Source organism: Salvelinus sp. IW2-2015, linkage group LG30 (assembly GCF_002910315.2).
Source record: "Salvelinus sp. IW2-2015 linkage group LG30, ASM291031v2, whole genome shotgun sequence".
Lineage (NCBI taxonomy): Eukaryota > Metazoa > Chordata > Actinopteri > Salmoniformes > Salmonidae > Salvelinus > Salvelinus sp. IW2-2015.
Window position 1 is genome coordinate 15,407,786 of NC_036869.1, and position 12,610 is coordinate 15,420,395.

The 12,610-nt window shown below is 41.5% G+C and overlaps 1 long non-coding RNA gene across 1 annotated transcript; it reads left to right on the top strand.

The window, feature by feature from the left end:
• The first annotated feature begins 2,133 nt into the window (after positions 1–2,133).
• On the top strand, positions 2,134–11,077 carry LOC139023272 (uncharacterized). Its single transcript, XR_011474408.1, has 2 exons — positions 2,134–2,391; positions 8,923–11,077. It is a non-coding gene; the product is annotated as an uncharacterized lncRNA (long non-coding RNA).
• Positions 11,078–12,610: the final 1,533 nt, after the last annotated feature.

The window sequence follows — 12,610 nt, forward strand, 5'->3', positions numbered from 1 at the left end:
CTTCACTTTGCCTAACTTATTGTGAAGAAAATATGATTCTAAGTTTATGGTCTCAAAATGCCTGTCTCAACATCCCTATATTTCTCAATAGTGCTTCCAATAACTCTCTATATTAAGAAATAATCTAAAGGTTATCTATGAAGTGCATTTCCGTCAATGTATTCTTAGCTTTTAGGTAGACTTTGTTTTACCAACCTCAGAATATATCATTAATCCCAAAGATTCAGATCAGGTAAATTATATTGGCCTACACAAGACACCAAGCCCCCAAAACAATGACATTAGAAACCCTGCAACAACAAAAAAAAGAGGCCTCTGCAAAGTAAGGTGGAAGGATATTGAAACCAATTCCAGACATGAAACAGAGAAGAGATGTTCAAAATGAAGAAGTGACTAACATAAACACAGCATGTGATAACCCTAAGATATTTCATTATGTTAACATACATAGTTATATAGATAGTATATTCATCAAGAGCTTTTTCTATTTGTTTATTGTTTGGGGTAAATGTCTTCTGAGAATACATTGGAAATGAATCCCTAATCAATACATCATTACATGAAAGGCTTCAAATTGCCGTGTGTGTGTGTGTGTGTGTGTGTGTGTGTGTGTGTGTGTGTGTGTTATACTGTGTGCTCTCTGTTGGCTGCTGTCATCTTGATGAGATGTCCCACCTTGCTACAGACACACTGATTGAAAGGCAACGAGTTCTCTCTGGCTTCCTCCCTTTCTCTGGCGTCATCCCTCTCTCTCTCACACGCTCTCTCACTCTTATGCTCATGAAACACTCGTCATTTCTTTGACTGAAGAAGAACATGAAGCAACAAGGATGTTCTTTGTTGAATCTGATGATGGCAAAGAGAGGTGCTCTGTATGTGTGTGTTCTCTGTTGATCTCCATGGATTTGAACAACAAAGGGGTACAAGCAAAAACACACCTACGCCATTTTGTTCCAGCAGTGGTGAATAACAGTCTAACGAAGTGGCTGTAGGTTTCTATTGTAGTGATTAATAACGGGCCATACTGATAGGCCTATGCCAGTGCCATGGTATTTTACTAAGGATTTGCTATATGATGTCGGTTGTGATTTTTCAAAGTGAGTCATTGAACAAGCACACCTCGCATTCTGATCGCGGATTGGCTGTCAGGTTGGAAGTCAAGTGAAGTTTATTTAGGACCAGTAAATGGAAGTCTTATAATGTTCAATTGATCGCATCATTTAAAAATAGCCGTGTTGATTTTGTTATAATACAGGCCTACTATAGTAGATACTTCCGGCCACATTACAAGAGTAAGCTTGTTGTCCCCTTTGACAATAGTTGATTTAAATAGAATTCCCACGCTTGGTAACATGATTTGTCTCCAATATTATTATTTTTTTATTTTATTACCGTTATTTTACCAGGTAAGTTGACTGAGAACACGTTCTCATTTGCAGCAACGACCTGGGGAATAGTTACAGGGGAGAGGAGGGGGATGAATGAGCCAATTGTAAACTGGGGATTATTAGGTGACCGTGATGGTTGAGGGCCAGATTGGGAATTTAGCCAGGACACCGGGGTTAACACCCCTACTCTTACGATAAGTGCCATGGGATCTTTAATGACCTCAGAGAGTCAGGACACCCGTTTAACGTCCCATCCGAAAGACYGCACCCTACACAGAGCAGTGTCCCCAATCACTGCCCTGGGGCATTGGGATCTTTGTTTAGATCAGAGGAAAGAGTGCCTCCTACTGGCCCTCCAACACCACTTCCAGCAGCACCTGGTCTCCCATCCAGGGACTGACCAGGACCAACCCTGCTTAGCTTCAGAAGCAAGCCAGCAGTGGTATGCAGGGTGGTATGCTGCTGGTGACAACATGATTAGTCAATTAATAGGAAGAAAAGCTTGTCCTGCATATATTGAGGCAGACTGGACATCTGTAGACTACTGATTGTAAGGTTGTGTGGCACTGTATTTGGTAACATTGTTTAAGATGTTAGAATTCTGTGCTATTTGTTTTTCTTTGCTATTGAAAGCTTTTCTCCTCCATTACAAAACCTACTGTGTGTTTGTCCACTCACTCTTCACATTCAATACTTTGCCATAATAACAGTGCATCATTTGTTTATACCTCGTCTACAGGTGTGTGTGTATCCCAGCCTAGCTGCTACTACTCTTCGCTGAGTGGGTCCGGGATGGCCCGAGGGGTTGGCTGTTATCTTTGGTTATCTAGCTGTATGAGTGGTGTACATTCTTCATAAAGCTAGATAACCGAAAGTAACAAGAATCCCATTACGCTCCTGCGAGGCCGGTCTCTTGTGCCAACCCAAAAAAACTAAATGGGCGACGCTCGCGAGGAAGTAACTCTGGCGTTTGTGCCCAGCCGACCAATCAGAAGACCTAAAGGTACAGTATAATGTCAGACTCAATTGTCACTAAGGTAAGCTCACATGAGCATGTGTAGTAAGTTTTGGGGATATATGTGTATCGGAGTTAAGAGCGTACCGTAAACTCACTCCACAGCGAGCTTGAAATGTCGCTGACGGAGCCATCCAAGAGGGATCTTTTGTACTGCTTAATCGGTTCGCATGTCATCAAAGAGGGCGGTCGTGTGTGTTGCGATGCAAAGAATCACTGGTTCAAGCCCAGTCTGGGGCAGTCGGACAGTGGAGGAAGCTGCTGTTAGCAGCAGACTCACCCCCTTTAAAAAATATATATATATATATATTGTTGAAAAACATATGGCCCAAATAAGGGGACTGTGCATAGGATACATTTTCTATTTTCTACATGGTGTATTTAGGTGTATAGCTTTCACAACTGGTTTTGGGATGATTGTTTTAGGCTCATTGATATCCTTTGTCAGTGTGTATTCTTGTGGATTTAAGTTAATGAGGCTTCGAATTGGCAGAAGAGATAAACCATTATGGTTTGATATACAGCATGAAACATAGTTAAGCAGTTCATGGCGCAACTTTATGAAAGGTGTAGCTGTACGAGTAACGGTGATAATTCGATTACTATCAGTATTGTCAACACTGACGAATAAAGCAAGGAGAGCGAGACAGAGAGAAATTGTGCGAGATACCTAGCTGTTTCTCTACTGCAGTGATAGAGTAAAAGACATCACTCCTGCACAAAGACCTCCCTCAGACTTTTCTCCTCCATCTACAAGCAAAAGAGGGTCCAAATGTCTCACCATTCACTGGCCGAGCTAGCCAGTAAGTTAGCGATTCAAGTAAAAAAAATACAAGCATTTTTGCCATACACCATTGACTCCTCTCAACCATACGCACACACACACACACACACACACACACACACACACACACACACACACACACACACACTCCTGCAGCACAATCATTTAGCCAGAGCTTGGCCTCCTGACAGACATTTCTTTCTTCTCTCTCTGATTCTGGCTCTCACTCTTTCTCCCTCACTACTCTCTCTGCCTCCCCCTCTTTCTTTCTTCCTCCTCCTCTCTCTCTCTCTCTCTCTGTCTCCCCCTCTCTGTCTCTGTATGCCACCCTCACCGCTTAGAGATTTAGGAAGCAAGAAGTGGATCCAGTAGAATGGGTAGACATACAGTACATGTATAGATGGATTTCTGCGAACATACAGACATACTTCCATGCAAACACACACCCCATTCTGCGGTATTCACACAGTAAGCATACCGTACAAATATAATCCAAGCATCTTCATATCGACCTGCGTCACTAATGTCAGGGTCTCCAGAACGGCTGCTTATTTTGCATACTGTACTTTTCAAGCTCGGGCCGAGGGCCCTTAGATGGCAGGTACCACCTCAAGTGGCAATTAGTGGCGCCATTCATTTACCCATGCGGCACCCCCCTCTCTAAAAACATACTCTACCCTGCTCCTCTTTCCCTGTCTCTCACCTACCACACTCTTGTTCACAAAGAGGCGTCCATCTTACATGCTTTGACTAAAATCAAGAACTTATCTCACGGTTTTGCTCTGAGGAGAGGCAGTGAGGGAGCTTAGCTTTTCTCCTCCAGCCCTGTGTTTTTTCCTCTTGTACAAAGTGTACAGTGTTTGCTGATTCATTTGCCGTTCACTTGGGGGGAAAAAGTGTCCGTCTATTTGTTCGGTGATTCTTTTGTTAGTTTTATTAGCTGATTAGTCGATTTAGGTTAGTTCTATTTCCACTGGTCTGATCGTTTTGTGTGGTGAGGCTAGTTCCACGTAGTTGTTTCTCTGGTGTTTGAAAGTGTTAGAATATATCGTTTTTAAATCCTGGTCAAATCTGAAGGTGATGTATTATAAATTGGTAGTTTTGTTGACTTCAATGCCATGCAATATAAGTGTGGCCAGCTTTTACGAAACTGAAGTGGCCCCAGCGAGTCAGAGGCCCCAAGCAAATGCGTATTGCTCAAGAGCCCAACCCACAACATCCCTCTGCTCTGCTTAGATAAACTGTATGCTGTGCTAATCAAGCTCCAAAGTAATTGGTTTGCAGATTAAACACAACTGATTTGCAGTTATTTGATTATTTCTAGTGCTAGCCGTAGCTGGACAGTGCTAAGTATTGTAGCATAAATTGTCCACATAGATGGGGGTATTGTGTAAATGATCTGTAGAAAAAGTGACTGTCACTGGACCTGTTAGTACACTCAGTCTTTGCAATACTTGTAGCCGCACTCGCATCTCTGGTTCCTTTTTGTATACATTGGTGCCAATTGAAGATTGAATTTGTTAGCTGATTGAGTTTCCCTATTCATTAGATTTGATGTTTGGTGAGCTTTTTGAAATACTTGCCTCTGTACTGTAATCCCAATGGAACAGCTGTTGGTTAAAGATGGAGATTCTAACAAGGAAATAGCAATCAGGCATAGCGATTGTTTGTTGATTCGACAAAAGATCTGCGCCAGTCTTTTTGCTCTAGTATGGGCCACCGTACTTTTTCCTTCCACACTGCCGCCTGCAGTGAAAGAGGATTTTTATCCCACGTTTCTGATTTCTTTCTCACTCTCTCTCTGTCATTCATTTCATTTTATTCTCCTCGTTTTTTTTCTAGCTTGGATTCTCAGATGGTTGGTTCTGATTTGCATGTATTTGCATAATGAATGTAATTTGCATGCTCAGGGGCAGACCATACCATGAGGACGAGTATGTTGCCTGCTTGTGTGTGTGTGTGTGTGTGTGTGCGCATATGTAGATATTGAGTGTGTGGAATATAGCAAAAATAGTCAGGTCATCTTGTTGTTCATCCATAGTGTGTATATCAAATGTTTATATAGTTTTTTGTGCACATTTTGACATATACATCTCCTCCAAATATTAATACTGTAGTAATTATTTAAGCATGCGCGATATGTGTCAGTGTATGGATGTTTGTGTGTGTGTGTGAGTGCATGTGCGTGAACCTGAGCAAGACATGCAGGCATGTCCCACTCATTGGCCAGTAGACCTGACAATCATCTCTCTTCCTCTATCCCTCCCATCCCCCTATCATCCTGTCCTGGTAACCATTCTGTAATGCACTGACTAAATGAAAGAGATTCACTTCTCTATCCCAGCATCCTTCACTCTCTCCCTCCCTCCCTAGTTTGCCCCCTTCTCCTGCACAACGAGTCACAGCCCTGCTGCCACCATCTTAGAATAGGACTAGGACTGGCACAAAATGGCAGTAAGTAAAAATAACATAGGTAGTGTTATTTTAGCGTCCTATTCCTAACCCCCTTCCACCCATCGCGCTTTGGCCCCCCCTCGCCTTCCCGCGCCATTGGCTGCCTCGAGACGGCGTTAATTACTGGCAGTGTGTTAATTGCATAGATCGCACCGAGGGACATGGGAGGAGGGGATGTGATTTGAGTTAATCACGAAGCCACTAAAAAATGTTTATGTCTTTTAAGCTGGCATTCTGAGGGGCAGCTGTGGTCTTCTTCATTCTCATGCAGTGATCGTTGTGCCCTTTGCGATGAGGCTGCAAATGGCGTCGTTCAGCCATTTTGTGAATTTAGAACCGCTTGAGAAGAGGAATTTATTTTACCTGACTTATTTCGGCGACATTAATTCAATCAATTGAGGGTGTTTTAATTAGGAGTGCATATTAATGACTTAACACTGTGGGTCTATTTGCATATGGGGCATACAAGCGTTCTATATTCATGGAGCATGTAGATGAGGATGGTTAGATCATGTGAAATATAACCAGCTACACACACCTATACACATCATTTTATCAACACAAACCACTGTGTATACATGCATAGACACTAGACACACACACACACACACACACACACACACACACACACACACACACACACACACACACTGTCCACCATACCCTCACACAGAATATTAACTCATAAATCTTGAGCACATGCCTTAATACACTCACACAATTTTACAAATATACATAAAACTATATTTTGTACACAGAGTTATTGGACATTTGATCCACTGACAGTTGATGCAAGGACAGTTCTTATTTCAACTGAACTTTCGGGAAAAGTAGAGTAGCCCCTTTTACTAGCAAGTATTTCATGTCGTCAGGTGACAGAATTGGTTTAATTCCGAGAATAACTACTATATGAGTTTAGAGGAAACCGGTCGAAGCTGGATGCACCAACGGACATACCAAGAAAATGAAGTCACACACACTGACAAGATGTTCTCCAATGTCTGGTAAGACAATTAACACTTCTAGTAGTGTTGATCACTCTGTCCAAGTTCTTGGAAACTCAAGGGGCCAACTTGGGAGGAGAGAAGTGGAGCAGACAGAAAGAGAAATGAGGGAGCTCCGTAAGAGAGCAGAGTGAATGAGATGGGAAAGAGTGAAGGAAAGAGGAAGGAAGGGGAGACCGATGAGGAGAGAGGGGAGACAGTGAAGTCTCAATAGCGAGTGGCTTTCTTTGTGTTTCCGTGTGAGGTTTATTTTGGGAGAGGGGGGTGGGGTGGTTCAGCCTTGCTCAGCGCAGCCAACAAGCAGAGCATTGTCCTCCGTTGGTGCGGCGGCACTTGTGGCATAACGCCATTATTTAGGCCAGTGGAGGGATAGGGGTCTGGAGACCAGCTTAACCAAAACGCCAATTAGACCCGGCTCGTCCTGATTAATGGAAGGGGAGGATTGGCAAACAATGCCGCCCATTGTCNGGAGTGCTTAGAAGCCTTAGATTAACATGGTGCTCTTGTGTAGCCAGTTCTTCACCCTTTCCTCGTCACATGAATCCCTAGTTTAGGAACTGGAGTTGAAGAACTGAAGTTGAGGAACAGAGTTTTCCCTTGCTGTCAAGTTGACTTTCAAGTAGACTAGACACACATACATGCACACACACACACACACACACACACACTTCATATTATCCCTTCATAATGCAAAATATCAACATTCTGATTTGTTTGAAAGCAAACAAGATGGAATCAAATAAATACAATTAAAGTTGGACTTGTAATAAGAATGATATTTGTATTGTATTAATATGTTACAACATTAATGTTACACTATAAATCCTTTTTAAATATTTGGATGACGAAGTAAGAGAATTAGGTCGTCCCACTGAAACAGTATTCCCTCAAATGTTTTGTTGGCGTTGCAGCTTAGTGTTAATCACAGACTGTCTAATACTGGGGTCCACATTTCCATACGTCCTACTTTATTGTTTATTTAAAGCGTATGCACTGAATAATTAGCTCGCCGCGTACTCCAATCAGGGGCATGCAAATGTTGGTTGCCGTGGCGACCTCATCAGGGCCCCCCGCCAGCCGCAAACAGGACATAGACAAATAAAGCGTGGGAAAACACTAAGGGGCTTAGACAATGACAGTGGTGTGGCGATGGAGACTGAGACTGTGTTGGGAATGGATGAGGGCGGAAGGGAGGTGGGGGGGGGGGGCAGTAACTGGGTGTGTGTCTGTTGGGATGGGATGGGGTGGGGTGGTGCAGCTTGTGTCTGGACTGTAGTTACTAGACATGTGTGCCTCAATGGGGTGGGGGTAAAGGCATATTGCAGACCTGTCTAGCTAGGTCTGTGTGTGTGAGGATGGGTGTCCAGCTGAGGACAAGTGTATCAAGTCAGAATATTAAATATATCTCAACATAAATGGCAGCTGTACTATAAAGTATATGACATATTTAATGTTAAGACACATGCATAGAGATATATACCACTTCAGAAAATCCTATAGCTATATGTAATATTACCATAGGGCTTCGGATTAGTAATGTATTTTTTTTTTTTTTTTTTTTTTTGCAATCTCCAAATCCTCCTGGTGTTTGAGTCTCTTCACATGACCCATTTCTAAGGTTGGTAGAACTTTAGCCCTGGCCCCATTCCGATCCAATAGCAATCCTCCCTTCTCTGGGCCCTTGACGAGTTGTCTTAGGAGACCTGAAAGTACTGTGTTCATGTAGGCCTACGTGATGTAATATGGCCGGATGCTCCACCTAAGCTATACCAGATGGCTAGGTGGAGTTGGCACCATATTTGTTTTTATTCATTTCACCTTTATTTAACCAGGTAGGCTAGTTGAGAACAAGTTCTCATTTACAACTGCGACCTGGCCAAGATAAAGCAAAGCAGTGCGACACAAACACAGAGTTACACATGGAATAAACAAACATACAGTCAATAATACAATAAAAAAAGTCTATATACAGTGTGTGCAAATGAGGTAGGGTAAGGCAATAAATAGGCCATAGTGGCGAAATAATTACAATATAGCAATTGAACACTAAAGTGATAGATGTGCAGAAGATGAGTGTGCAAGTATGCATTGCAATCCTTGTAGTGTAGATCCACTCACACACACAGGGGGTCCATGAAAGGGAGTAAATTCTTGACTCAAATTGAATCCCATTCTAACCAAAAATCCCCCTCTGCTTCGCCCTACTACTTCAAGCTTGCCTGTTAGACCCATGAAAAGGAGCACTTTTTAACCTCTGCCCTTCTTCAATCCCCCTAGGTGACCCATCACATTGAAGTTATGTCACAGCCAGTCCACCACCTTCCAACAGCCAGCCCACCTCACCAATGGTGATGTCCATTTCTGAACGTAGTGGTGCCGACCTGACCTAAATGGAACCAGATTGGCTCCTCTTCCATTTTCTTCTGTCCCAATATTTAAACCTGGAGCACTTTGTGGACGTTGAACGATCTCCTTTTGGTTGGGGTGAACTTTAGGCACATGCCTGGACATGCCTGACAAACTGAACATGGTGTAATGTACTGTTGGGTCATGGATACCAGTGGATACTCAACCACAGCTGCCTCTGTGGGCCTAATCCCCAGACCGTCTTTGGATGCACCAATCAAAGGAGAAGTTGAAATGGACTACTGTGCACGAGTGTGTCTCTATCCTCCTACAACTAACTGACTGGATACATGGACAGAAATGGAGGGTGTGAGATGTGTGTGTTGTGATGGTACACTGTCTTCTCTGAGATGGCTCTACACACAGCTGTGTCTGTCACATCTGCAATGCATTCGACACGGGTCAGCATGCTGATCTGTTCATGTGTGCTGTGCTTGTTTGTCTAAGTGCATACACTTTGAGTCACCCTCACTCGGCGCAAGTTCTGTTCTGGGATTGTAAGCAACACACACACATCACAGTAAATGTATTTTAACCTCCTTATGGTTAACGGACATAGGATTTATCATGTGCTTATGCTACCTGGCAAAAATAATATTTGACACTGGAGGAGGTTGTATGGTTTAGTAGTAGAATCGCACTGCACCACTGATTTTATTATCAAGGAGAGGTTACAACTGGCAAATAAGTATCTTATTGGACAGCCCACATAGTATTCAGATTATGTATGTATAGATAGAACACGTACAATTAATTAAAATAGAAACATAGAAATGTGCTAATTGAGTGGTTTAAACAATTGCAGTATAAAAATCAGAGTAGGACGATTACCTATGTGTTATTTAGTTTACATAATGGATATGAATACTAGTTTAGTTAGAATTTCTCAAATTATTTTCAGTGTGAAAATTTGTTTTTATTTTGTGTATATTATTTCTATGCATCTTTTGAAACCTATGCAAATGAATCCACAAAGTAGATATTTTATCATTTGCTAATGACGATCATTCAAATTCTCAGAGGGTTTAGATTTTTCTCCAGACAATCTGTTATATGCTGTAGGGTGATGTGAGAGATTAGAAATGAAAGTGCAATACAGGAACGTTTCTGAGCACTGGTCCAGACAGTAAAATATGTTGGGATTTTACAGCGTTTTTCTCAACTGATTTGGATTTTTATATATTTTTTACGAGTGTATCAATATCAAAATATAAACATTGGAATGTTTCATTTGCTTAACTGTACAGGGACATCTATAGATCTTAAATTCATGGATTGACTAGAAAGTTACATATACAGTTTTCCAAACAATTATTTTGGTGTGAAAAAATGTGAACATTTTTACTCTATGCAACTTTTATACTTTGTAACTTTTTGTAATAAATAATATGACTATCATTCGGAGCAACTGCAATTGATATTTTGATTTATGTCACGCTTTTGAGGATTAACTTCCACAATGTTGAAAATGTTTCATATTTTTGCACTGTTTCAGACTTCATTTGAGAAACTATACAATGGCTGTATACTAAATATGTTTGATAGCGTGATGTACGGTTTAACAACAATGTGTACTCTACATGAACAACAAATGTGTACTATATGAGCGAAGTATGTAATAGCCTGTAAATATACTGTATGTTATCAAGACCACACTATATGTAGTTGGTTATGGGCAATTTGTTGTGAGGAATGTGCAATCAGAGTGCATGTAAACAGTCAGCGTGAAGTGTGTGTAGAATTATGTACCATGTAGAAAGCAAGAGTTCAATAGATGGAATGTGTGTGGAGGCAGGCACTACGTTGAGGGTGAATGCAATGTTTTAATGACAATGTTGGATTGTAAAGAGATGTTTGCATGAGTGCACTATGGCCCACAAGATCATAGACTACATTAGGCATGTTTGCAAATGACCTGTGAATCCTGACTGTAGGGGACTGACTCATTCTTGTACCATGGACTGTGTACTATGTACGATGAAGTCAACACAATAAATGTTTACGTTTAAAAAGGTTAAAACACAAATGTCTATCTGGAATTTCTATCTATTCAGTCTGTTTTTCATTGAACCCATATCTTTGAATCAACTCGTAGCTCAGTGTAAGTTTGCATTGAGAATTCAAATGTGGAGAGAAAAAAAGTTAAATACCAAAGGGATCATGAGTATTGCCGCAGTTAGAAAGATACCTGGAGTGACAGTATTCCAAGATCCAGGGCCTGGAGCGTATACTGTATGAAAGAAATAGTACTTTAGAGTCAAATAAAATTATTCCCTGAGCATCTTATTGTAATCAGGTTTCTACAGTAGAGTGCACTTGTTTCTTCAGCAGGCCTACGGTTGCTGTCATATTGAGGGACAGTTTTTAGTGTCAACCAAGGAGCCATGTGTTCAGACGGGAACATAAGCACACAGACAAATGATCAATGTTTACACGGTTGCGCAATTTTAGAGTAACCACGGGCCGCATCTGGGCAATATTTGGGACACCGCGACATGGCCGCCCGTAAGGAAGCAAGGGCCAGTGGAACAGCTGCTATGTTATCATCAGAACTAAGAAAAGCAGTACCATTTTACAGGCAGTTCTTTTGTGTCAATAGTTGGCTACCAATTTAACGGCTTTATTTTTATATGATATATTATGCAGCAATCCTGCCTTTGTTATGCATATACCACCACTTCCAAGTAACGATACTGACACTACAGCTTGTGCACCTGCCTTTGGAGCACAGGGTTGCTGGTTTGATCCTAGGCAGAGTCAACTACCCTGATTGGTACATTGGTGTCAGAAGTGGGATCCATTCACAGGCATATACAGCTAAGATGCAGAGGTGCTTGTTGAAGTAGAAGCACAGAGATGAGCTTCCCGGAGGAGGAAGTGGAAATAGTGTAGCAATACTATTGGATAATCACAATTGTATTTCCTTGAATCTGACCTTCTCATCCAATGAGATTTGAGAAAAAGGAGATGAGTGAGGACACAGGGAATCAAGGAAATTAGATTCTCCCACTGTCCACTTGACTCAATGCGGACTGCGATTAGTGTGCTCGCCTGAGGAGCACAGGGTTGCCGTTTTGATCCTAACCAGATCCAACTGTCCTCTGACTTTACGACAATACATTACGAGTGCTTCAATAGTTTCCTCTATAACTAACACAATCATAGGAAGTGTTACAGTCATGTTGCCAATAGCACTAACAATATTTTTGAAAGTTTGTAACTTTTAATGCGATTCTGTGTCTTCATGTTTTTATGCCAAGACATACTATACCGCACAAAAATAGAAATCCAACATGCAACAATTATAATTTTTTTACTGAGTTACAGTTCATATGAGGAAATCCATCTATTTAAATCAATTCTTTAGGTCCTAATCTATGGATTTCACATGACTGGGCAGGGGTGCAGCTGTGCTTCTAGCCCCTATGCAACTTTGCAGTATTTATTTTTTTCTTTTCTTTATCTTACATTGTTACCCCAGATCTTTTTTTGTGTTATTACATACAGCCGGAAATAACTTTTGGATATCAGAGCGCCGGTAACTCACCAGCATTACCAG